Here is a 27,416-nt window from a genome sequence, read left to right as displayed (position 1 = left end):
TAGTTGTCAGGCAGAATCCACTCTCTTCAAGCCAGGCTTCAGCTAAATGTCACTTTAGTTCCCAGTTTTCTACATTCAAATCAAACTGACAATTTTTACACATGCAGCTAGAATGCTGATTCTAAGTTCAAAACTATGACATTTAACAGTTGCAACCTATGTTACACTCAAAAGTAGGTCACTCATTTATTTTAAACATTTCGATTTTAGTGGCTTTCTGTCCATTTAACTTAAGCTGCTGACATCCACAGCTCAGCCAGTTTTGTTATAAACATTATTTTGGGCTCTTCATCTTTCCAGATTTAGTATGCACGCAAGAATACATTCTGCCAAATGTCTGCTGGTGTTCATTGAGATTTTTGAATATCTTGTGATGTTTAAAATAGGCATTTTGAGCTTGCATCAGGGAAACAAAGGTGATTTTAAAGCGCTTTTTTTTAGCCTACCGGCACTGCTGTTTTTCCTTTGGCACACATTTCACTCATGGCACTCCTGGCCCATCATGCTTGCACTGGTGGGTGGCAGGTTAGGGGACCACTTTGCTGTGCGCAAAACTGCACGTTTCTCTAGGATTCTGGCGCAAATGTGGGCTTTCCCGCCCCCTTGGATTTCCTAAGCCCACAGCACCAAATGTTGCAGCATAATAGTCCAAACGTGGGTCAGGACACCCAACATTTACGTCCTTGCCAAAAAGTCATGAATCTAGTCCCAAGCACCATATCCTTGTTTACGGCCTGGATGAGTCATACATGTCTTGTGCTCAATGGTACCTCCTATTCACACTTTCTTGTTCCCCTTTCCATCTCCTTGACAATCCACCACTTGCATGTACCTTGTGACGAATCGAGGAAATCAGTCACTTCTCCCCAGGAGTGAGCCTTTCCTTGAGAGGATAGGGCGGTGAGCCAGCTATGCAATATTCCCCCTTGGGGTGGCGGTAAGCGCTACCTCAAACAGAGAGAGTCCCCTCCTGGGGACAAGGACTCCTGTTCCGATGAGGAACTCCCTTTTCCTCTTCCTCAGAAACCCAATAACACCAAATTTGTTAACAGAACACCATAATTCTCCATAATCTGTTACTGAAACACCTTTATCAAAGATAGGTATATGTTTGATACTGAGACGAGTAAACACAGAGGAAAAAGAGAGAATAAATTACTGCCTGACACTGGGATCAAGGAGCTCAAAGGAATTGCTTTGAGCATACTGCAGACACAAAGAAAGGACTACTGCTGGGAACTGGGGGAAACCGCAGAGCAGCATCACAAAAATGGAAGGAGTGTGATAGCATGAGAGAGAGACCCAGGAGTTTCAAGACAGATGGGAGGAAGCTGGTAACTGTGAGAGAACACCGGTTTCCAGACAATCGAAGACCTGGAAATGAAACGTGCCAGAGCTGCATGACACAAGAGGCAGAGAAAATTTCAGAGCAAATAACGGTCCCTGGAGGGACATGTGTGAAAGAAATACGAGGGGAAGAAGATGTGGCTGGAACTAACTACCTGAGGTACAAGGGAACACTCTGAGAAGGTGTTTACCTGGTTGTGGCTGGGAAGGAAGAAGAAAAGCAACACCTGACTACGGCAAGACCACCGAAAGTTGAAGACACCAAAGCAGGAGATGAAGCAAAGGCTCCTGCCATTCTGACAAACCATGGAGGAACACCAAAGGTGAGTGCTGATCTGGTGACGCAGCCCTATGCATGACACGTAACATGGAGTGCGGGAGACCAAGGGAACAAGGCACAGAGAACAAAGGTGGCCTATTGTCACGTATGAGAGTGGCCACGAAAACAAATATAAAGATTCTAGTTATCCTACAGGTCCCATTGAGTGTGAATATAATAAGAAGAGTGAGAATCCTAAAGGGATCCAACCTATAGGTCACAGTGAATGTGAATACAATCATAAGAGTGATAATAAAAAAGGGACTCAACCTACTTACCCCTGTGAGTGTGAATACAATAAGAAAAGTGAGAATCCTATAGGGACTCAACCAACGCGCCTCAGTGAGTAGGAATACAATAAGAAGAGTATGAATACTAAACGGACTCAGAGTACTCGTCCCAGTGAGTGTGAATACAATAGGTAGAGTAAGAATCCTAAAGGGACTCAACCTATAGGTCACGGTGAGTGTGAATACAATAAGAAGAGTGAGAATCCTTTTGGTATTGTTGGTTCTGGGATAGAATGATGGGCGGCGACAGCTCAATCCCCATATCTACCCAATCTGTTGATCGGTTTTAGGTTCCCCTGGTTCTGGGCCGCCCCTGCCTTTTTGGGTTTGGGGATGGGTTTGAACCAGGGAAGTTTGATTTTGTTGGTTCTGGGATAGGATGATGGGCGGCGACAGCTCAATCCCCACATCCACCCAGTCTGGATTGGAATCTCTTAGGACCCATTTTTCCTTGGCAGGAGTTACCCCATCTCTGAAGGAGAAGATCCTTTCCCAGCATCCTCTGAGGATCCCTCTCCCTCAAATTGGAAGACCTGTACCTCCTCCACAAAGTGGGTCTGTTTGGGTCCTTTGTTTCTCCTACCTCCTCTCTGCTCCTTGGGTGGCAGACTTTCAGGGGTAGGAGATTTTGTTTCCGGTTCCTGGTTTTCCAGGGGCTGTTTACAAGTTGGGAAGGAAGCTTCCTCCAAGGCTTTACACCCCCCTTCCCCTTGTGCCTCCTCCCTGGGAACCGGTGGGTTATCGGGGTGCTGCCCCCGTCATTGTTCTGGAGCACTAGTTCCAGAGTTTGGTGCATTGTGTGCCGGCATGCCCATCTGAGGTTTCTGTTGAGCCCTCAGTATGTGACCCAGATCCCGTGCCATATTTTGGACCTGGTGCTCAAGTTGGGAAACCCGCTCAGGTTGATACGGGGCTCTATTTTCTCCCCTGGGCTGATCCCGGGAAGGGTAGCTATCCCTTCTCTGGTAATACCCCGGATTGGGAAGATTTGGGTACCCCTCCACCCTTGGCCTCCCCTCTCCCGGATTAGGTGGTCTGGGCTCAGGGAATTGGGGAAAGAAGGATAGCTGAGTTTGGGGCTGGAAACCTTGTGGATACCTGGGGAAAAAGTTCGGCCCAGGGTTTGGTGAATTTCTGCCCTCCTGTGGGAAGTTTGGAGGGAAGTTCTTTGGGTTAGGTGCTTGACTGGATCCCCACCCCCTTGGTCTGGAGGAGTCCACACATAACCCAGGAGGGGTCGGTTTCCCTTGTAGCGGGGACTGACATAATCAGGGGAGCGAGGGACCCCATTTGTGGGACTACCTCCTCGACTCCCTGTCTGTGACTGGCCCGAGGGCCTTCTGGGCTGTGAATTATTTGGTGCAGGCAGGTTTTTAGGCCCCCCCATCTCCCAATCTAAAACGGGGGCAACCTTTACCTCTGCCACCTTGGCAGCAGCAGGGGTGCTGTTGGTTTTGGGTCTTTTCTGCGCATTACTTTTATTTTCTATGGGCTTCTGCACCTCATAGATCCGGGTGGCTTGCTCAATGACCCAGTCTAAAGATCTTTTCTCGTGAAAATCTCTCAGGAGCTGGGTCATTATGTACTTGGGAAGAGCATGGAAAAATGTGTTGATGAATTCTCTGCTGTCCGTGCGCACCCTTCTGGTTGTCAGCGCAAAGGCACGCTTCAATTCTTGCACGAATTCTTGTGGGGCCTGATCCTCCCCACATTACAAATTGTAGGCTGCCTTGCGAGCCTCTTGGGGATTTCTATGTACAGAAAAATGTTTCAAGATGGCCGCCCTATATGTGGACCATCTTGAATGATTTTGGTCCTCCAGCCCCTCAAAGAAACTGGAGTATTCAGGGGAGAATGTCCATTTGACGCACTGGATGCAGCTACTGCTGTCCTTCAAATGGAAAGTCTCCATCATTTGCTCATAGAGCTCCAAGTGTTGCCAAACAGAATACTTGGCGTTCTTATGATAAGGCGTGATGACACTCCTGATTGCCTTAATCTGTTTTAAGGGGTCCTTAAGCAAGGCCCTTTTCACCGTATTGGCCTTTTTGGTTCGGGCAACCCTGGTCCATTCATCCTCTGATTCAGAAGCACTGCTCCCAGAGGTGCCCGTCTGATCTTCCAGGTTTTCCCGGATTCTGCGAGCCTGGGAATAGCTGGCAGAATGTGGGGACCTGGTCTCCTGTGTCCTGTGACGCTCAGAGGAGTTTTCAGATCCCTCCTTGCTAACAGGATTTGATGGGTTACCCCCCCCCCCAGTGACATAACTGGGCAGAGGTTTTTAGTATGCCCTTAGGAGGCCTAATTTCCTGGGGTTCCCCCCTAAATTGCACTGTACTTAGGTGCCCATACCCAGGTGCCCGCCCATCCATTCCTGGGTGGTACTGGTCTATGAGCCCCATACTTTTGGCTGGATAGTAATCTGCCATTCCTGTGGCCCTGTGCTCATGCGCGCCAGGGGACATGGGGGTCGCAGAGTCCAGGGACTGAGAGAGATGAAGGCCTCTGGTACTAGGGCTTCTGAGGTTATGCTCAGGTGTTTCCCCTTCCCAGTGAACTTCATCTCTGTCAGCCCCTGCTCCCTGTTGCAATGCAAGAGCCTGCGCTTTCAGTTCCTCAGTTAAGGCCTTACTAGACTCTATCAGTCTCTCCTGCATGGCTACCTGTTGCTGGAGCCTATCATTGTGCTGACAGAGAGCCTCATTTTCTCTCTGTGCCTCCTCATTGGTCCTGGACTACTGGGCCAGTCTCTGCTGCAGGAGGGTTACCTCCTGAGTCCCATCCCTACTGGTCTGCTCCTTTCTTGCCAGAGCCTCCTCCACCCACCTGGTGTGACCTAGCAAGCCCTGATGCTCTTTTTGGAGGTCACCCAGCCCCTGGAGGGCCAAGTGATTTTCTTCAATTTTTCTTTTTAAATGGCAGACTTCCTGGCCTAAGGTATCCCTTTCCTGGCCAAGAGCCTGCATTTGTGACGCCAGGTCATCCCTCTGCCTTTGAAAGACACCAGCTTTCTGGCGTTCTTCATCAAACTCTGCCTGGGTATCCAGGTCTTTCAAAATCAATTTATTGCTTTCCTCTTTCTCTCTGTCTAGTTGGATTTGCAGGGTGGCTACCTGCTCTGTGCATGCCCTGTTAAAATCGATCTGTTGCTACAGTTTTTTCTGGCTCTGCAGTAAGGAGTCCAAACTGTCTTGGTGCTCCTTCTGCAAAGCCAGAATTCTGGTATCCTGGTCTGTCTTTTCCTGTTGCAGTATATCCATGTCCTCTTTTATTTTAATGATATACTGCCTACGATCATTTTCTGACTCCTGGCTCCTCTGCAGCCTCTGCTCAGAAGAAACTAGGTCAGATTGGGCCTTCTCTAATGCCAACAGTTGCCTACTTGTCAGATCTTGGCCTTCAGCACATTTGTCCTGCATGGCTCCCATATATAGATACAAATATGCCGCTATCCTAACCATCTTGTCGTGTTCATCTTTAGCTTTAGGAGCCATGTATAGTTCGCTCAGGGCCACTTGTAAGGGGCCCTGATCTCTCCAGATATCTAACCCAGTTGCAGTGACCTGTTGTGTGATTGCCTGCAACCACGCATCCTAGCCCTGCTCAGTCCATTCACCTCTCACAAATAGCTTATGTAAGAAGTGCTCTCTGGCTATTTTGATGTCTACCAGTGTCGTCATTCTGGAATTTGAGTTCCTTCCTGAATTACAGAAGTTTGTATTTTATTTTGCAAAACAGACCATTTCCTTAGAGCGTTCCTTTGAGGGGTGCTTTCACAGTGTAAAACAGCGTGGTGATCTAACCGGATATGTGTATCCGGTCAGTTGGCACACTGTATTAAGCTGCACAAGTGTTAAAACTAACCCAGAATATCCCGGCTCCGAGCCCCCACTTTGTAAGCGGATTCAATTCAACACTACAGCTAAGTCAATGCCTATTCTGGGATGCTGAGGGAAACCCTTATTGATATATTTTTATGTCCAGTTCGTTTACTCTGGATGACAACCCTTATATAACACCCCTCTCTTAGAATCCCCCTGACCCCACTGAGCCAAGAAGTAGGTTTGTTTTGCAAATTAAAAGGTTTATTTGAAAATTAAACTATATATATATATATATATATATATATATATATATATATATATCACACTTTTATAATAAATGTTGGATAGCACACTTGTGAAGATGATAGTGATCAACAATGGATAATGTTACAGTGGTACACTCTTTTTGATGGCTTAGAAGTGATATAGAGAGGATAAGGTAGCTGAGAATGCTTTTCTGGCTTCAAGGACAATGCAATGATGAATGAAAATGTAGTACAGAAAATAAACTTGATATGACTTCAACAAAAGACAATGTAATCACTTTTCTTTGACAATTCACCCCCCCCCCCTTCCTCTATGCAAGGTAAAGAGATGGGAGGAAAGCACACAGTTCTCAGGAATGCAATCAAATATAATTCAGTTCCCCCCTAGCAAGTTTAGAGGAAAACAGGTAGGAGTTTTAAACACAGGCAAAATCCTTTTAAATGTGGTGGCAATGAAGTGAAAAATATACTCAAATTGCTTTTAATTCCCTATAGGAGGTTCAGGGTGAGTGAGAGATACTTACATTAATTCAGGATCACTTTAGCAATGCTCTATGAATGATTGTCAGATTGCACACAAATTTCAGCAAGGAAAGCAAGGACAAATATTTTTACACGTGGCTGAAATGAAGCAAAATGTCAAATCGCGGCAAATGTAGTCGCGTGCGTCGAGCGCAATTACGGAGGCAATATAAAGGGTAGCAAGTCGGTTTTAGGTTCATTGGAAAGCTTTGAATTCCCGAGATACAGCCGATATAGTAAAGGTAGTTTTTCGGATTTTAAATTTTAAAGCTCAGAATGACAGATGACAGTTTTCAGTTTTAAAGATGACAGAATGACACGATTCTAGGAGGCAGTTCTAATAGGCTAAAATAGTTTGGATTAGATTATTTTAAACTAAGGGATTGGTTTTGGCACAGTTCTAGCTGGGTACTCACACTAGATTTTGTACAGGAATGCGACTTTGTCACCGATCGGGTCAGGATTGGCTGGACTTCCGCTAGCGGTTCTTCACAGCGGTCTGGTCTCTGGTTCTGCTCTCAGCACTGCACAGTTCTGGTCTCTCTGGATCTCTGGTCTCTCTGGATCTCTGGTCCCTCTGGATCTCTGGTCTCTGGAGATTGATTGATTTGAAGTCTGGAGTCTCCCGGCAAAGCGTACCGCAAGAAAGTGGAAAGTGAATGTCCCTACCTGGGTTTCAATGTTCCTTTTATGTGTTTTGAAAATGGGTGTGTGCCTGGGCCTAGCTAAGCCTGCCCCTCTCACTTATCATTGGCCAGTTCCTCCTCTCTTCCTTGATTGGGGGAACTGGGTTGTGAGTCAGAGTGATGAGGTAGGTTTATGGTCAGAGGATCCTCCCCTTGTCAAATTGCACACAAATCTATTTCTGACCCAAATACATATTTATCTATGTACCATTTTTCTAATATTATAGGTCTAGTTAACATATTTTCTGTAGCACCAAACCATCCGATCCCTGTCTTTGTATGATGTCGTGTCCACTTATTACAGAATTCTCCCCTTTTCATCCAGATAACGACCTCTAAATCTTTCCAGATTTTACACAAATGTGAATCAGGGATATGGGTTTCAGATGATAAAGTGTCAGAATTTTAACATGCATACATTTGGAGTAACAACCTTTTTTTCCACTACTATCCCCAAGAACATACCACAGGGTCCTAACACCTCTTAAAATGTGCACAGAAAAATCAAAAGAATGATGATGTTATTTATATAATTTTTACAAGTCCGCACTGTGAATTATCCATCTTTTTAAAATCATGCTCTGGTCCCAAAGGGGTGTGGTTTTCCAAAGCACATGGTGGAATTTCTGGTTCATCCACTTCCCCCAAGCTCAGCTTGCTCTCACAGGCACTGCCCCTCCCAGTTTCTCACAAGAGGAAGCCATTTACGACCTCCCTAATATAACATTTGCCTGAGCCAGGGACAGTGCTTTGTTTAGTTTCCTGTAGTCCCCAGGTACCACTCCCCTAATTCAATCAGAGAGGTGTCATCTCCTTTTGGCAGGGGCAGCAGGATGCAGCCAGGCCTGGGAACACAGCTGCTGAATTCCCTCTCCTGTCGGGGGTAGTTGTCAGGCAGAATCCACTCTTTTCAAGCCAGGCTTCAGCTAAATGTCACTTTAGTTCCGAGTTTTCTACATTCAAATCACACTGACAATTTTTACACATGCAGCTAGAATGCTGATTCTAAGTTCAAAACTATGACATTTAACAGTTGCAACCTATGTTACACTCAAAAGTAGGTCACTCATTTAGTTTAAACATTTCGATTTTAGTGGCTTTCTGTCCATTTAACTTAAGCTGCTGACATCCACAGCTCAGCCAGTTTTGTTATAAACATTGTTTTGGGCTCTTCATCTTTCCAGATTTAGTATGCACGCAAGAATATATTCTGCCAAATGTCTGCTGGTGTTCATTGAGATTTTTGAATATCTTGTGATGTTTAAAATAGGCATTTTGCGCTTGCATCAGGGAAACAAAGGTGATTTTAAAGTGCTTTTTTTTAGCCAACCGGCACTGCTGTTTTTCCTTTGGCACACATTTCACTCATGGCACTCCTGGCCCATCATGCTTGCACTGGTGGGTGGCAGGTTAGGGGACCACTTTGCTGTGCGCAAAACTGCACGTTTCTCTAGGATTCTGGCGCAAATGTGGGCTTTCCCGCCCTCTTGGATTTCCTAAGACCACAGCACCAAATGTTGCAGCATAATAGTCCAAACGTGGGTCAGGACACCCAACATTTACGTCCTTGCCAAAAAGTCATGAATCTAGTCCCAAGCACCATATCCTTGTTTACGGTCTGGATGAGTCATACATGTCTTGTGCCCAATGGCACCTCCTATTCACACTTTCTTGTTCCACTTTCCATCTTCCTGACAATCCACCACTTGCATGTACCTTGTGACGAATCGAGGAAATCAGTCACTTATCCCCAGAAGTGAGCCTTTCCTTGTGAGGATAGGGCGGTGAGCCAGCTATGCAATATTCCCCCTCGGGGTGGCGGTAAGCGCTACCTCAAATGGAGAGAGTCCCCTCTTGGGGACAAGGACTCCTGTTCCGATGAGGAACTCCCTTTTCCTCTTCCTCAGAAACCCAATAACACCAAATTTGTTAACAGAACACCATAATTCTCCATAATCTGTTACTGAAACACCTCTATCAAAGATAGGTATATGTTTGATACAGAGACGAGTAAACACAGAGGAAAAAGAGAGAATAAATTACTGCCTAACACTGGGATGAAGGAGCTCAAAGGAATTGCATTGAGCATACTGCAGACACAAAGAAAGGACTACTGCTGGGAACTAGGGGAAACCGCAGAGCAGCATCACAAAAATGGAAGGAGTGTGATAGCATGAGAGAGAGACCCAGGAGTTTCAAGACAGATGGGAGGAAGCTGGTAACTGTGAGAGAACACCGGTTTCCAGACAATGGAAGACCTGGAAATGAAACGTGCCAGAGCTGCATGACACAAGAGGCAGAGAAAATTTCAGAGCAAATAACGGTCCCTGGAGGGACATGTGTGAAAGAAATACGAGGGGAAGAAGATGTGGCTGGAACTAACTACCTGAGGTACAAGGGAACACTCTGAGAAGGTGTTTACCTGGTTGTGGCTGGGAAGGAAGAAGAAAAGCAACACCTGACTACGGCAAGACCACCGAAAGTTGAAGACACCAAAGCAGGAGATGAAGCAAAGGCTCCTGCCATTCTGACAAACCATGGAGGAACACCAAAGGTGAGTGCTGACCTGGTGACGCGGCCCTATGCATGACACGTAACATGGAGTGCGGGAGACCAAGGGAACAAGGCACAGAGAACAAAGGTGGCCTATTGTCACGTATGAGAGTGGCCACGAAAACAAATATAAAGATTCTAGTTATCCTACAGGTCCCATTGAGTGTGAATATAATAAGAAGAGTGAGAATCCTAAAGGGATCCAACCTATAGGTCACAGTGAATGTGAATACAATCATAAGAGTGATAATAAAAAAGGGACTCAACCTACTTACCCCTGTGAGTGTGAATACAATAAGAAAAGTGAGAATCCTATAGGGACTCAACCAACGTGCCTCAGTGAGTACGAATACAATAAGAAGAGCATGAATACTAAACGGACTCAGAGTACTCGTCCCAGTGAGTGTGAATACAATAGGTAGAGTAAGAATCCGAAAGGGACTCAACCTATAGGTCACGGTGAGTGTGAATACAATAAGAAGAGTGAGAATCCTAGAAGGACTCAACCAACGCGTCCCAGTGAGTATTAATACAATAAGAAGAGTATGAATCCTAAAGGGACTCAGAGTGCTCGTCCCAGTGAATGTGAATACAATAGGGCGAGTAAGAATCTCAAATGGACTCAACCTACTCATCCCAGTGTGAGTGAATGCAATAGTGAGAATAAGAATTCTAAAGGGACTCAACCTACTCATTCCATTGAGTGCAAATACAATAAGAAGAGTGAGACTCATAAAGGTATACAGCCAACTCGTCTCAGTAAGAGTGAAGACAGTAAGAGGAGTGAGAGTTTCAAAGGGACTCAACCTACTTGTCCGAGTGAGTGTGAATACAATAAGAAGAGTGAGAATTGTATTGGGACTCAATCCACTCGTCCCAGTGAAGGTGTAGACAATAAGAGGAGTGAGAGTTGGAGAAACTAGTGTCAGGAAAAGCAAGTAAGTATCCAGAAGCCCAAAAGCCTAAAGAAAGTAACTTAACATCTCAAAAAGATTTAATAAAAGGGGACTTGGAGGAATCCCTTGAAAGAATTGAACAAATGTTACAAGAAATAGCGAGAAGCTATCTGAGGATCCTATATTGACACTTACTTGCTGGCAAAGCAACCCCAGGAGATGGGACACATTCTCATGGTCTTAGGTTATTCAGAACAAGTGACATAGTCAGTAAGGATAGGTTTTGGACAGGGGACAGACTTACTTTAGATTTAACAACCGACGATGAGCACCCTTATTTATTTCTTTATTCATTCTGTCTTATTACACGTCGAAAACCTGATAGGCATCAGGGCGCGAGACAAATACCCATGAGACATAACATAAAGCACAGGGCACAACTGCCACTGGACCAGGGAGATGAGGTCATCGTCAGTTTATTCAAACAAATGTGTTTTCAAAGTCTTCCAGAAAGACAGAAAAATGCTTTCAAGACGCAAAGCTGGGGGGAGACCATTCCAGTCTATGGCTGCAATAGAAATGGAAGGTTCAGTTGAATAGGTGGGGAAGTCCTTAGAATAGAGAAAGTTAGGCATTGTTTATTTTGTTTCAAAAAGCATCTGTTTAAATGGAAAACACTGAACTGCCTCCTATTTCTGACCCATCACAACCTTCACCCAATCGCCTGCCACACCCCTTGTGCTCTGGAAGTGAACCTCTATCTGCTTCTTCTTAGTTCTTCTCCTTCAACCTCTTCCTGTCTTCCTTCCATACTGCCGAGGTCATTTTCCCCCCTTTCTTCTGCTTCCTCTTTTCTTTTGTCTGATGCTTCCACTGCAGATCCACCATTCCCTTGTTTCTCCATTCTTACGATGGTTACCCTTTTAGGATCTTGGGTCACCTCCATCACCTCTACCAACTAGGTCTTCTGAGCGACCGATGTGCCTTCTCCTCCAACATCCTTCACTGAATTATGTTCCACTCCTTATAATATATCACTTTCAACCACCTTCCTTTGTATTTCGTGTGCTCTTCCTTTACTATCAAGAACAGCCTTGCAGAAGGGATATTTAGTACCTTTTCCAGGGACATTTACCTAGGTTATCAGGCTTGATGACTGTTAGGAAAGACTTCTTTTTTAGCACCTTTCCCTCAATTTGTATGGGCCCCCAAACATTTTGCTTAATATTTTTGAATGTGACCTGAACTTTACGCAGCACAGAGAAGCCTTCTGCTACCCTGGACTGGCTTTGCTCAGTGTTACGGGGGAAACTGACATGTCCTTCAGGCTGTCAGTACCGAGAAAGGACTTTGCGTCTTGGTACTTGGTGGGGAGACAAACCTTTGTTAGTAGTGTGCGCTGGCTGGGTTTGGTAGTCCAATTGTTAGAAAGATCTGATAGTAAAAGTCCAGTCCTTGAGTCATGTGAGTTGTGGTTTTATTTGTGTTTAAACAACATAGATAATATCTTTTTTCTTCGTGCCAAGTTGGTGAAACAAAAAACAGCCGACGCGCGTTTCAACCAAAGTCTTTATCAAGGCAAAAGTCAGGTGGCAGCAGACTTGCTGTTAGGGCTTGTGGCTGGTGGCCCACGTTGGGGTACTAGTTGAGGCTGGTTAGCCTGGTCTGACGCCGGGATTGGCGCTGCGTTGCGGCTGAGTCGGACCGCGGGGCTGTGTGAATGAGTGAGAGTTCACTTTCTGTCTCCCCACCAAGTACCAAACCAATCGGGAACCTAGGAGTGGCTCCCAAGTCAAACCATGTGCCAGGCGGCAGGCTAAATAACTACTAAGACTAACAGGAGGTGCGCAGAGGACCGGTGGTCCCGACACCAACACTCCTCAACCCCCTGAAACTCTAATATTTTATTGTACCTTACAGTACTGAGTGATGGGCCATTGTGTTTCTTAGCCCTAGACACTTTTAAAGGAATATTTAGTGTTGTACAGACTGGTCACAGCAGTGGCTCCTATATTTGTGTAGCTTGTTCCTGTGCCATACCAGGTTTATCGTGTTTGGCGCAAGACTGTGGCTAGTGTCCAATATGGCTGCACCATGAGATCTTTTGTCTGTTCCTTTCGCCATTTTGTCCTCTGACCTTCCACTACCTTTCCAGGTGCGGGACTTCCTTAATTGGGCATGCAGTTGCCCATGAAAGACACTTCTTTTGTGGGTCTTTGTAGGTCACGTAAGTAGGCACCCAGGAAGTGGGCTGGGACTGTCCGTTCCCAATCCACACTACTGGTGTCACGGAGTCTGGTGTGCATGAGAACATGAAGACCTCAGTGATCCCTGATTGGACCACTCCTGGCATGCATGCATGGGGCAGATCTTCTCATTGGTGGGCCGGGTGCGAGCACTCACCTAACTCTGGATATGAGCAGAGGTCCTGTGTCCATTCCAGCAGATCAGCATCAGATTTCAACGAGTCTGTAGAAGTATCCAAGTATCTTGAAAAGCCGAGCAGAACAAAGGATGATTCTGAGATGCACTGGAGAGGGCTGGCACCGGAATGCCATTGTTATTCTGATCGAGCCCTACTTTTTGTGTGATCTCAGAAGACCTGTGAAGAGGCTTCAAACATTTGGAGTGGTGGGACTAATCACTCTCGACGCCTCCTGGTAAACCTGCAAGTAAGCCTTCTCAGAAGTGTCCCTAGTCCACCCAGTGGACTGACTATCCAAAACCTTGGGTACCATCAGCAGCAATGATATTGTGAGTTTCAACCCAAGACGTGGGAGAATCCTAGCTTGTGCTGTAAAGCAGCATTCTACCTAATTTCTCTGTTCCAGCACCTTTAAGTCGCGAGATAGGAGGGTGCATCATACAGCAAACGTTGGGTAACCCTGTGTCACTGTGCGACAGTGTAGGTCATTGAAGGCCATTTTCCTTCATTCCTTCCCATGGCCTGGGACCTGCTGTATCCATGTTTTCTTCAATCTTCAAACGAATCGACAGTAGCTGCTCCTGTCTCATACCAGACCTGTGTCAAAACCCGCAGCACCTGTGCATTGGAGAAGCGATCCGAGGGTGGAAAATCAAACCTCTGATGACCACCTCCAGCCCTGCCAAGCCTGGACCAAAACTGAGCTAAGGGTGGTGAGTAGTGAAATCACTTACCAGTGGCCTCTTGTTCATCAAAACACATTTATGCATGGAATGCTATTTTGCTCTTCCTTTTGGCTTGGGTAGTATCCACTTCCTAAACCCCTTTGAAGGCCAGGAACAGCTTTTTTCAACATAGCAGATCCTCTCCTAACCTTTGGAACCTGTTTCACCCATCAGAATTCTTTCTCTAACTTTTTCCTACATACTAAGTAGCACTTTGTGAACTTTATGCACAACCAAGCACTTTTACACGCTCATCAAACATTGAGCACAAGGTTCCATTCATCTTAGGGCTGGATTTATAAAGTTAGGGTTGCCATCTCTGAAGGTTGTCTATCCTATAAAAGTTGTTCACCCTTTTCTTTTACAGGTATTAGTGGAGTTACTAACTTTCTCACACTGACTCCATTGATTGTATATATGTTACAAAGTGCTTTGCCTGTCTGCTATTTTGCGAGTGAATTTCATGATTCATTTGTGTTGTTATTGGGGCTGTAATAAATAGTATATTTTCTAGGATATGACTGTCTAATTGTAATTCTTGTTGTTCTACTCTGTGTGCTCATTGGAGACCCGTGATCACTCTCACCCCTCCTGAGATTTAGCCTTGATGGCTCTCAAGCCACCGTGAATTGGTCTGGCTTTCTTCACAGAAGTATTCCCCTGTTCATCTAACAATGGTGGCATCCTAAACATCTGTCCATCAAGCCAGAGTTTACTAATCCATTCAAACAGATTGGTTACAGTGGTGAGGATAAGATATGTGGTACCCCAGTGTTGCACACTGGTTTAGTGCCTGAATTAAAGGTACACAGAAACACTGTGATTTTTGATCATGTAGTAAGTGAGAATCACCTGTAAAACTAATAATATGGGCACAGTCACTGCTATTACTTTAAGTGCTTCCTAGTCTGAAACATTATGAAGGCTATGTGCTGATAGAGGTATGTCTAGCACTGGCACAAAAACTCAGATGATTCAAAAGATTATAGATTGGCAAGAAATAGGATTTTACCTCTCCCCACATATGATAGTGCAGAAGGTGCCGGGGCTGCTCCTAGGAACATGAAATGATGTAGCTGTTGCTGCCAACAATGGGAGAGAAAGAGGAAGGATGATGCCATTTCCCATGCCTCCTCTGCCTCTTCTGAATCAGAAGCCATGCTGGAGCTTAAAAAACACAATCTTGGACTCAGAGAGAAAGAGCTTAGGTTCAGCATGGCCAAATTTGAGTTGGAGATGGTGGAGAGACAGAAAGACAGGGATCACCAATTGAAGCTTGCAAGCTACCAACGGAAGGTCTGGGAATGGATCTGGCCCCTCTTCTCATCCCAACTTTCCTAAAGATCTCCTCAGTGTGTATGATGAAAAGAATGACATCATGGACTGGCTGACTGCTTTTGAGTATGCGTGTGAGTTACAAGAAGTAGTGAATGCTGATATGATTGCATGGTTGCTCAGTCGACTAACCCACTCTGGCTACGCTGCTATTGTGGAAATGTAAAAGGCTGATAAAAAAGACTTTGCAAAATTGAAGCAACCTCTCATCTTACATTGTGTGAAGACTCCTGCCCAATACTTTAAGATTCAGAGAGTACAAGAAAAAAGGAGGTCTGACCTATGTGACTTGTGTTGCACACTCCTTAAAGAACTTGTATGGCTGGAGAAAGGGTTATAAGGTGACCACCTTTGAGGGCATTATTCATTTGGTCAGACTTGAGCACATTCTTGCCTCTTGTTCCCCTGAACTGAAACAGCATTTGGCTGACTCTAAGGAGCTAGATCTTAAGAAGCTAGCCATTGCTGCTGATTAATGAGTATCACATAGAGTGTCCCATGCAGACAAACCTGTTTCTGGTAGGTAAGAGGAGCGAAAGAAGCAGAAAGAGAAAGTGGGTGGCAGTACAGAGAAAACATCATACAAAAGGGCCCAAAAAACATTTAATAAGGGGAAGTCACCAGAATCAGGTCGGGGTAGTGGGATTCATCCTCCCAAGCATGAGAGGGGTGTCTTTAGGCCTCCCTTTGTGCCAAGGCCCATTGGGACCTGTTACACTTGTGGAGCCAGTGACCACAGGATGAAGACCCCAACTGTAAGGGTAAGGTCTTGAGGGTCCACTCTGCAAATCTGGTCTTTGCTCAGTATGAGCAATAATAAATAAATAAATGAGGAAGGAGAGTTTGCAGGGGTATCCTTACCGTTGGATTCCTTCCCCATAGGTGAATAATCTGAAGTTAGTCTACACTCCTCAGGACTTAGAAATGCTGGAGCTTCTGTTCCTACTCCTGTCCTGCCCCTGTGCATGTTTTGTTTGAGGATATTGTTCAAGTAGGAGGTTATGTACCACTACAGCAAGCAACACTGGGGCCAGCCCCATCCCATTGAAGTAGTTTCCTCCATGGTAAAGTCACAAGTCCCTGCCAGAGGCCCTGTTGGGGATACTCAGTTGGCTGGTAGACCCTCTCTCCATATTCCAGTAGCACCTGTCATGAGAGCTGTTTATAGTGAAATGGTCAGGGCATCTGTCAATGTTAGGAGAACTGTTCCTAGAGGAGTTCTGGGCGAGATCCGTCTTCAACACTTAGATCCTGGAAGACACTCCACAGACCTTCAAAGCACCAGGTCTCACAATCAGGTTGCCATAGCCAAGCCTAAGTGAAAGCCTAGGCCAAAGGGCGATCCCCTGGCCCAAGGAGTCAGAAGACAAGGTAGAGGGAAAGAGAATATTCCCCCTGTCCTACCTACAACTTCTGTGTAACGCTCACTTTGGCTCTGTGGGGGTATCCGGAACCTCTGCGGGACTCCACTTTCCTGGGTACTTTCTCAGGGATGAGTGTTCTGTGGGAAAAAAGGATAAAAGGGACTATAAGATCGGAAAAGGTCTAACGCCTCTAACAGCTCTCAGCACACTACTCCGGTACCCCTTGTCAGTGTCACCACCCACCCTCTGACTGTGTTCTAGCTCACCTTTTGGATATGAAAAGGAGGCTCTCTATCCTGCTTTGGCGATGCTGAGCAGGGGCGCGTGAGTTCTTTGAAGTCAGTTACTTCACTGATCCCTTCGGAGCCCAGACCTGCTGCAGCTCGAAGCGTCTCTGCTGAGAGATGATTCCAAGTAAGTGGTAAGGATTGAACTGTTCTCACTTCCCTTCTTTCCACAGTTGTGAGTCCTATCTCACTGTCTTTCCTTGATTCCCAATGTTCAATGTCTTTCCTTGATTCCCAATGTTCAATGTCTTTCCTTGATTTCCAATGCTCAATGTCTTTCCTTGACTTCCAGTCTTGTGGAGTAATGTGCTCCTGCTCCAATGTCTTCTCTGTTTTGTTCCCTCAGGGTGTTCTATCGGTGGAGGATGGCAGATGGAGCCGGAAGGAGGAGCGGCGGTGAAACGAATGGCTCGCCGACGCTGCAGGACTGGAGACAGGTCTGTATGCGGCCGCTTGAAGCCGCGTGGGTCGGGTGACAAGAAAGAGCCGCCGGCGCTGTGGAACAGTTCGCGGGTAAGTTTGAACCTGCAGCAGTACGAGAGGAGGGGCCACGGGAACTGTGGAGCTGATCGCTGGTAACTCGAGCCGCTGGAGAAGCACTGAGGGATTGGTGATGCTGCAATCCTGGAAGCGGGTAAGAAATACTGCAGGAGGATCAAGATCAGCGGTTAGCGTCTGCTGCTCAGGGCAGACGAAACGCAAAGCGCGGATTCTCGCTGGGGTGTGGCTTATATAGCCAGCCACACCCCAAGCCCAACAACAACTAGTCTGTTGCTTCTGGTGCCCTTGCATCTCACCTCTGCCTCCATTATCAATCATACCAAGGTGTAAATGGGCAGACCTGATTCCAAGTGCGCCAAGCCCTAGTGCAACTGGGTCTTTCCTTGCATCTGGTGCATGGAGAGGGTGTAAACCTATGAGAGTGCACTCCTAGTGTATTATGTATGGGCTACTGACTTGGTGAGAGCAAGAACACCTGAGATGGGGGTTGTGACATTCTGTTTCGGTAATTGATAGTGTCCCTGAAGCAAGTTTGGAAGAAGGACCACCAGAAAACCTTGATCCGATGGGACTCTAGAACTATCCAGCTTGCTGGTAGTGGAGAGACCTGGGTGAGAGATTAGAATGGGCCGAAATGCATCCTTACAAGGACTGTGGCGAAAGGCCTGCTTCCAATGAGAGGGTTCAACACAAGTGAAGCAAAGAATGCAACAGGAAGATAGATTCAGAGCCCATCAGAGGAAATCTTGAGAGTTTGGAGGTTCCTCAGGATGTGTGGCTCTTCCTCCTACCGTTGGGCTGTGACATTCCCTTGTGTGCTAATTCCTTATGTCAGGATGCCCCCAGAGTGCTCTAGCATGCATTCTGGCTGGCCCAATATGGGGTCCCAGAAGAAAACCCCTGTAGAAGTCTCACTGTCTGTCACCAGATTGGCAGCAGTGGGCCAAGTATTCAGACACTCCAGAATGCACTTTTAGGAGTGGACTCATTTGTACATGAGCCCAGGCCTTACTTGGTTAGCCTTTTGGCTCTTAAAGCCCCAGGCAATAAGATACAACTGGTGGTTGCTGATCACCCGACCATATGTATTTGTGCCAACATAGAGAGAATGACTGCCAAGCCAGTCATGAACACTTTACAGAGTGTCAGTGCCAGATGTAGCTCCTCTGCTGGACTCAGTAGTGGTCAGATCCAGCGGAAAGAAGGTGTAGTGACATGATTTGTGTCACTTAGATGTCATCCACAGGAAGTTGGTCTGAAAGAAAGACTTGCCAGTTCTCTTCTAAGTTTGATTGGAGCCCTTAGTATGCCCCAGAGAACGGAGTGGGACCTTCTCCTGCCAATCTTGATTTCTAAATCCCTGAACCTGTGTAAGTGGTCAGGGCCTTGCCAAGTTTCCCAACTTAGCAAGGTGAACTATTCAGATGGCTTGGGTAGACCTGCACAGGTTATCCCAGAGATCCCTATGATTAGTATGAAGGATTCTGTCTTGAGGCATAGAAGGAGAGCCCTGCTTATGGTTACAGAAAAGGAGCCAGAGGAATCTGAGTATCTCCTTGCCATGTGCCTGAGCAGCCTTTCTAATAGCTCTAGAGAGGATGACCTAGTGTTTCCTCACCCGACCCCACATCAGCAAGGTGAGGTGGAGATTTTGCTGAGGCAATCTCCCCCCTTGTTTCCACCTAGACCCACTATAACAGATTGATTGGTGTGAGCCAGGCTGTATTATGGGAATTGGTAAACCCGCCAAGTTTGGGTATTGTGGTGGTTCAGACCAAACAAAACGTTCTAACAGGTAGTGTAGGGTGTCCTGACCCACGTTTAAGCTACCCTGCTACAACATTTGGTGCTGTGGGCTTAGGAAATTCAAGATGGCGGAAAACCCACACGTGCGCCGAAATCCAGGAAAGCTGCGCAGTTGTGCGCACACCAAAATGGTTACCTAACTTGCCACCCACCAGGGTAAAGAAAGGTCTTTGTTAACAAAATCCACTTTTACTGATGTCAAAAAGTTGCTGAAATCGTGACTCATTGGACCACTTTAAAGATTCAACCCTTTTTGTGGGGTTCCACATAACCATCTTACTGTAAGGAGCCCCATCAAAACAATGTTAAGCAAGGATTTACTACCATGTAAGAACCATTCCTGTTTAGAATGCATTAATCCCAGAAAATCCCAAAAATGGGTGCAGTACCAGTACTCACCACTATCCAAAAGCCGGCGTTTTAAAACCACTGTGTGTTTTTCTGAAGGCAAGCAAAATGCCTATTTCAAACCTTGCAACATGTGCAAAATATTCACTGAACACCAGCAGACATTTGGCAGAATGGAGTTTTGTGTGCCTACAAAATCTGGGAAATGAAGAGCCCAAAAACAATGCTTATAACAAAAATGCTATGGAGTCAGCAGCTTAAGCCTAACTGCAACTGGATTTAAAACCACCAAAATCGAAAATGTTAAATTAAATGAGTGACCTATGTTTGGTGTCACATGCCTTTGTAACTGTTGAAATGTCATAGTTTTGCACTTAGAATCAGCATTCTAGCTGCATGTGTAAAATTACAAGTTATTTTAAAAGCAACAAAAAGTTAGCTGAAGGTCTGGCTTAAGGAACTTGATTTTGCCTAGCAACGGATCCCATCAGGAGTGAAACTTGAGTCACAACTATGTTCCCAGGCCAATGTTCCTTTTGCTGCCCACACTAAGGATATGCCATCTATCTGATAATTGAATTTCCTGTGCTCTGCCAGAGAGTGAACAAAGCCCTCTCCACTCAGGCAAAGGTTTTTATTACAGACGTCGTAAAAAGTGGCTTCCTCCTGGAGAAGCTGGGAGGGGCACTGCCTGTGAGAAGCAAGCTGGCTTGGCAGAAACTGGAAAGACTGGTTTCTGTACCATGTGACCTGAAAAGACACACCCCTGCAGCAAGGATATGGTTTTATAAAAAGGGGGATAATTCATAGTGCGGACATGTGAAAATTTTATAAATGATACCATAATTCTTGTGATTTTTCTGCCCACAGTTTAAGACGTGGTAGGAACCGGTGGTATGTTCAGGGGGGTTTTAGCGGAAAAGTGGATATTACTCTAAATGTGTGCATGTTAAAAATCTGAAACTTCATCAGTTAATGTCCCTACCCCCTGCACACATGTATGTAAAGTTGGGTCCATGTCGGAAATTGAAAAAGCAGTTAAAAAGTCAATTATGTACACTCTTTGAATGCAAGCTCCGAGAATGAGCAGATTTGGACATAGACATGGCTAAATTCAGCCACACCATGTATATGTAATTTCAAACAACTGTGTAACTCTGAAGTATGGATTTTGATCATATATATATTTGGGTGCACAGATGATAAGGGAGGATGTTTCAAGAGATCATAAAATGACATCAATCTGACTCAGAGTTCAGTTTGCCAATCAAGCGGAGGAATGGAAGCCTGACCAATGACGAATGAGAGGGGCAAGTCTAGTGATGCAACACACACACCCGTTCTCAAGAAACAGATAAAAGCAGAGAGTCAGGACACATAGAGACATTCAATTTCATCTGCCGCTGGAAGCCCTGCCGGAAAAATCCATACTTACCTCCATCAAACTCCAGAAAGCCAAACTAGAGACTTCAATCTATCCAGAGCAGAGACCAGACCAGAGAGAAAGCAGTGCTGTGCCTAGCAGAGACCAGACCAGAGAGAAAGCAGTGCTGTGCCTAGCAGAGACCAGACCAGAGAGAAAGCAGTGCTGTGCCTAGCCGAGACCAGACCAGGCGCTGTGAGCAGAATCCGGAAAGACCTGACCAGACTGAAGATCGTGACCAAGTCGCTTTCCTGTTCAAAATCTCTTGTGAGTACTTAGCAAAACTCAGAACACATCTCTTAGTTTAAATTCATCTAATTCAATCTATTTAACCTAAGTAGAACTGCCTCCTATCTGTCACCTGTCATTTCTAGTAAAATTTGTCATTTTGAAAAAGTGTGCGTTTAAAATTTACAAAACCAAAAACGACCTTTACTAAATTACTCATATCTCCGCAACCGTTTGGGCTAGAGACTTGCAATAACTTTCATTTGGAAGCTGAGATCCCAGGCTTTCCTAGGACCCCAAAACGGTAGAGATAGTCCTTGCGGTTCCTTTGTAATAGCGCTCGGCGCATCCGCGAATTTTGCCGCGATTTGCAATTTCTTCACATGTAAAAAAACTGCTGCTGCCTGATTTCATTTGCCAGAAATTCGTTTAACCTGCTAACTATCCCTGCATCATTGCTAGTGTGAGCCTGGACTAATATTAACTAGATACCACTCATCCTGAACCTCTAAAAGGTAATTAAGAGCGTTTCCAGCATATTTCTCATTCATTGCTAGCACCTATCAAAGCATTTGCCTGTGTTTTCAAACTTCTGTTTAAGCTTGCTGGATTGAACTGAATTACAGTTGATTGCATTTCTGAGAACTGTGTGTTTTCCTTCCATTTCCTTGCCTTGCATCAAGGGGGGGAGGGGAGTAGCCAGAGAAAAGTGATTACATTGTTTGGTTGAAATCATATTGCGTATTTTCTGTACTGCATTCATTGAATATTGCATCCACCTGAGCCTACATAAAGCATCCTCTACCACATTATACTTTTGTTCCTATTTACCAGTGTGCTACCTTATCCATTTCATGTCAACTCATTAGTGATTAAAGAAGTGTGCTAGTGCCAGATTCTCCGTTGTTAATATTTACCATATCAGATTAAGTGTGATATTCAATTATTAATTTATTAAAAAGTGTGATATATATTTTAATTTATCAAATAAACCTTTTAAACTTGCAAAACAGAACTACTTCTTGGCTCAGTGGGGTCAGGGGGATTCCAAGAGAGGGGTGTTATATAGGGGTAGTCATCCAGAACGCATGAACTGGACCTAAAGATATATCAATAAGGGTTTTCATTCAGTATTATAGACTAGGCGTTGACTTAGCTGTAGTGTGGAATTGAATCCTCTTACAAAGTGGGGGCTCGAGCCGAGACGTTGGGTTAGATTTACCAGTTGTGCAGCTTAATACAGTGTGCTAACTGACGGGATACATACACCCGGTCGGATCACCACGCTGCATTACGCTGTGAAGCATTCCTCAAAAGGGACACTCCAAGAAAAGTTCTGTTCTGCAAAAATAAAATACTAACTTCTGTAAGTCAGGACAGAGACCAATCTCTAGAATGACGACCTTAGTAGACATGAAAATAGCCAGAGAGCACCTCTTGCATAAGCTATTTGTGAGAGGTGAATGGACCGAACAGGGCCAGGATGTGTGGTTGCAGGCCATCACACAACAGGTCACTGAAACAGGGTCAGATATATATAGAGATCAGGGTCCCTTACATGTGGCCCTGAGTGAACTATATATGGCTCCTAAAGCCAAAGAGGAACACAATAAGATCGCCAGGATAGCAGCATACCTGTACCTATATATGGGAGACATGCAGGATAGATGTGCTGAAAGCCAAAATCTGGCAAATAGGCAACAGATGGCATTACAGAAGGTCCAATCTGATCTGGACTCTTCTGAGCAGAGGCTGCAGAGGAGCCAGGAGTCAGAAAATGACAGCAGACTGTACATTACTAAAATAAAGGAGGATATGGATGTGCTGCAAAAGGAAAAGTCAGAACAGGATACTAGATTTCTGGCCCTGCAGAAGGAGCACCAAGACAGTTTGGACTCCTTACTGCAGAGCCAGAAAAAGCTGGAGCAACAGATCAATTTCAACAGGGCATGCACAGAGCAGGTAGCCACCCTGCAAATCCAACTAGACAGAGAGAAAGAGGAGAGCAATAAACTGATCCTGAAAGACCTGGATACCCAGGCAGAGTTTGATCAGGAGCGCCAGAAAGCTGGTGCCTTCCAAAGGCAAAGGGACGACCTGGCGGCACAAATGCAGGCTCTTAGTCAGGAAAGAGACGCCTTAGGCCAGGAAGTCTGCCATTTAAAAAGGAAAATGGAAGAAAATCACCTGGCCCACCAGGGACTGGGTGACCTCCAAAAAGAAAACCAGAACTTGCTAGAGCACACCAGGAGGGTGGAGGATGCTCTAGCAAGAAAGGAGCAGGCCAATAGGGACACAGCTCAGGAGGTAACCCTCCTGCAGCAAAGACTGGCCCAGTTCTCCAGGACCAACCAGGAAGCACAGAGGGAAAATGAGGCCCTCTGTCAACACAATGATAGGCTCCAACAGCAGGTAGCGATGCAGGAGAGACTGATAGAGTCGAGTAAGGCCTTAACTGAGGAACTGAAGGCACAAATGCAGGCTCTTGCATTGCAACAGGGAGCAGGGGCGGATAGAGATGAGGTTCGCTGGGAAATGGAAACTCCGGAGCATAACCTCAGGAGCCCTAGTACCAGAGGCCCTCATACCTCTCAGTCCCTGGACTCTGCCACCCCCATGTCCCCTGGCGCACATGAGCACAGGGCCACAGGGATGGCAGATTACTATCCAGCCAGAAGCATGGGGCTCATAGGCCAGTACCATCCAGGAATGGAGGGGTGGGCATCCGGGTATGGGCACCCAAGTACAATACAGTTCAGTGGGGAACCCCAGGAGAGTAGGCCCATTAAGGGCATCCTGAAAACCTCTGCCCAGTTAGGTCAGTGGAGGGGGTACCCATCAAATCCTGACAGCAAGGAGGAATCTGAAGACTCCTCTGAACTGCGCAGGACACAGGAGACCAGGTCCCCACATTCTGCCAGCCATTCCCAGGCTCGCAGAATCCGGGAAAACCTGGAAGAACAGACGGGAACCTCTGGGAGCAGTGCCTCTGAGTCCGACGAAGAATGGACAAGGGTTACCCGAACCAAAAAGGCCAATAAGGCAAAAAGGGCCTTGCTCAAGGACCCCTTAAAGCAGATTAAGGCGATCAGGAGCGTCATCACGCCTTACCATAAGAACGCTAAGTATTCTGTTTGGGAGCACTTAGAGTTGTTTGAACAAATGATGGAGACTTTCCATTTGAAGGACAGCCAAAGCTGCATTCAATATGTAAAGTGGACCTTCTCCCCGGAATACTCCAGTTTCTTTGCGGGGCTGGAGGACCAAAATCATTTAAGATGGTCCACCTATAAGGCGGCCATCCTGAAACATTTTTCTGTTCACAGAAATCCTCAAGAGGCTCGCAAGGCAGCCTACAATTTGCAATGTGGGGAGGATCAGGCCCCACAAGAATTTGTGCAGGAGTTAAAGCGGGCTTTTGCACAGACCACAAGAAGGGTGCGCACGGATAACCGTGAATTTATAAACACGTTTTTCCATGCCTTGCCCAAATATATCATGACCCAGCTCGTGAGGGATTTTCACGAGAAAAGATCTTTAGACTGGGTCATTGAACAGGCTACCCGCATCTATGAGGTGCAGAAGCCCATAGAAAATAAAAGCAATGCCCAGAAAAACCCCAAAGCCAACAGCACCCCTGCTGCTGCCAAGGTGGCAGAGGTAAAGGTCACCCCCGTTTTGGATTTGGAGATGGGGGGGCCTAAAAACCTACCTGCACCTAATAATGCTAGGCCCAGAAGGTCCTCGGGCCAGTCGCAGACAGGGAGCCAGGGAGGCAGCCCCACAAATGGGGTCCCTCGCTCTCCTGACTATGTAAGTCCTCGCTACAAAGGTAACAGACCCATCCTGGGTTATGTGTGGACTCCTCCAGCCCAAGGCGGGGGATCCAGCCAAGCACCTAACCCAGGGAACTTCCCTCCAAACTTCCCACAGGAGGGCAGAAATTTACCAAACCCTGGGCAGAACTTTTTCCCCAGATATCCACCCGACTTCCAACCCCAAAATCATCCATCCTTCTTTCCTCAATTCCCTGAGCCCAGACCACTGAATCCGGGAGAGGGGAGGCCAAGGGTGGAGGGGTACCAAAATCTTCCCAACCAGGGGTACTACCAGAGGAGGGACAGCTACCCTTCCCGGGATCAGCCCAGGGGAGAAAACAGGGCCCCGTATCAGCCTGAGCGGGTTTCCCAGTTAGAGCGCCAGGTTCAAAACATGGCGCGGGATATGGGTCATATACTGAGGGCACAGCAGAACCCTCAGATCAGCATGCCGGCGCAGAACGCACCCAACTCTGGACCTGGTGCTCCAGAACAATGACGGGGGCAGCACCCCGATAAATCACCGGTTCCCAGGGAGGAGGCACAAAGGGAAGGGGGGTGTAAAGCCTTGGAGGAAGCTTCCTTCCTCACTTGTAAACAGCCCCTGGAAACCCATGAACCGGAAACAAAATCTCTTGCCCCTGAAAGTCTGCCTCCTAAGGAGCAGAGGGGGGGTAGGAGAAACAAAAGACGCAAACAGACTCAGTTTGAGGAGGAGGTACAGATCTTCCAATTTGAGGGAGAGGGATCCTCAGAGGATCCTGGGAAAAGGATCTTCTCCTTCAGAGAGGGGGGAACTCCTCCCAAAGAAAAATGGGTCCCTAGGGATGCAAATCCAGACTGGGGAGATGTGGAGACTGAGCTACCGCCGCCCACCATCTCATCCCAGAACCAACAGCAAGAAAATCCCCTGGTTCAAACCCATCCTGGCGACTGCCTCCAAAAAGGGGGGGGCGGCCCAGAAACGGAGCCAGGGGAACCCACAATGGCTCTGATCTCCAGTTGCAAATTTTTTCTTTCAGATTCCCAAGACTCTCCACAGAATTCTGCCCAAATCTCCTCGCTAGCGATGTCCAAAACCAGAAAATTAGCCCACCAGTTGTCCAAAAATGTACATTATCTGTGCCCCCTTGAGGAGAAGGAGGGAAGATATTATGCCCCGGTACAAGTACAGGGGCAGGGTACAATCTCAGCACTGGTGGACACTGGATCTCAAGCTACCCTTCTGTCCAGAAGGGCCTTTGACGAACTGAATGCAGGAAGGGGAGAGAATTACCAAATTCCTCTCACCTCTCTTCCTGGACAACTGCAGAACTTTGACGGGAAGGAAATTCCCGTCGAGGGGACGGCAGACTTGGACATTAAGATCGGGCGACATAAGTTGAAACACCCGGTCATAGTTGTGACCCCAGAGGGCACCCCTTGTTTACTAGGGAATGACCTCCTGAGAAGGTTGTCACCCCTAATAGATTGCGTAAACAAGGTCCTCTGGACTCAGACTAGCCGACCCATAAAATTAAAACAGAGTGTCAACCATGTTAGTTTAAACGGCACATGCCACATGGTTGAACAAAAATCTGACCAAGTAGAATTTCACTTCCAGAACAACCAAATTCCAGACGTGACGGTAATAGCAGTAGGACAACAGACTGGTGATGGGGGGTCCTCTCTATTTCTGAAAATCAACCTTCCTTCCAGTCTAAAGTGGTATTCCACGCTGGAAGGAAACACTCTGAAATTCTATACTAATCCACAATCAGAAACCCCCACTCCTATAGTCCAGAAAGATGTGAAATCAGCTCAAAGCCTGGCTGATATTCAGCAAATTGGAGAGCAGTTGTTCATCCCTGTTCAGTTAAATGATGGGAAGGACTCTGTTCTCGCTCGAGTGTGTGTGAACAACGGTAAGAGCTTCATCAGCGAAGCCATGTTCCGCCAACTCCCAAAAGATCCAGCCATTCCCACCTTCAAACGGATAGACAAATGGGAAATGGACCTGGAAGCACCTAATTCCAAACATCTCCTGCCAAGCAGGTGTATGCTCAAAATCTCCATTGGCAACAAGAGCATAGTCCACAATTGTTGGGTCGTGCGAGACGTCCCTGCCGCCTTTTACTTAGGCAGTGACATTCTCAATCGCTTTGCCATTAGTTTGGACCTAATAAACTTCAAAGCTTGGTCCCGATTAGCGGATAATCCCATGAGCTTTGATGATCCAGAAAAAGCATTTAGGTCAGCTCAATTGCTACCTTATGCAGTTGAAATTCAGGTTAAAGAGGAAGTCACCATCCCAGAAAGGACCCGACAATTCTCCCTGGAAGTGAAAGTTAAAAGGGGACAAGAGTTGAAAAACCCTGATGCTTACATACATCTAAATGCTTCTCTCCAACAGCAAGGGTTGGGGGTAAACCCGACTCCATTAGTCAACATAGAACATGACCCCATTCTAATAG

The sequence above is a fragment of the Ambystoma mexicanum genome, chromosome 12 (assembly GCF_040938575.1).
Source record: "Ambystoma mexicanum isolate Mex_15411 chromosome 12, UKY_AmexF1_1, whole genome shotgun sequence".
NCBI lineage: Eukaryota > Metazoa > Chordata > Amphibia > Caudata > Ambystomatidae > Ambystoma > Ambystoma mexicanum.
This window is presented reverse-complemented; position numbering follows the sequence as displayed.